Source organism: Populus euphratica, unplaced genomic scaffold (assembly GCF_000495115.2).
Source record: "Populus euphratica unplaced genomic scaffold, PopEup_1.0 scaffold23.1, whole genome shotgun sequence".
Lineage (NCBI taxonomy): Eukaryota > Viridiplantae > Streptophyta > Magnoliopsida > Malpighiales > Salicaceae > Populus > Populus euphratica.
In genome coordinates this window covers 26,360-26,709 of record NW_011499892.1, presented here as the reverse complement: position 1 = coordinate 26,709, position 350 = coordinate 26,360, and positions in this window count along the sequence as shown.

The window sequence follows — 350 nt, the reverse complement described above, 5'->3', positions numbered from 1 at the left end:
TTTATGGATGATTTTTCTATTTTTGGCAATTCATTTGATGATTGTTTGACTAAATAGAAAAGGTTTTGAGCAGGTGTGAAGAGAAAAATCTTAACTGAATTGGAAAAGATGTCATTTTATGGTAAAAAACGGCATTATACTTAGTCACATTGTTTCATCAAAAGGAATTGAGGTTGACAAATCTAAAATCGAGTTAATTGCCGACTTGCCAACACCAAAATTTGTTAAAGATGTTAGATCATTCTTAGGACATGCTGGTTTTTAGAAAAGGTTCATCAAAGATTTAAATATTATATCTAAGCCATTGTGTAACCTTCTAACAAAGAAAAATATTTTTGAATGGACTGAAC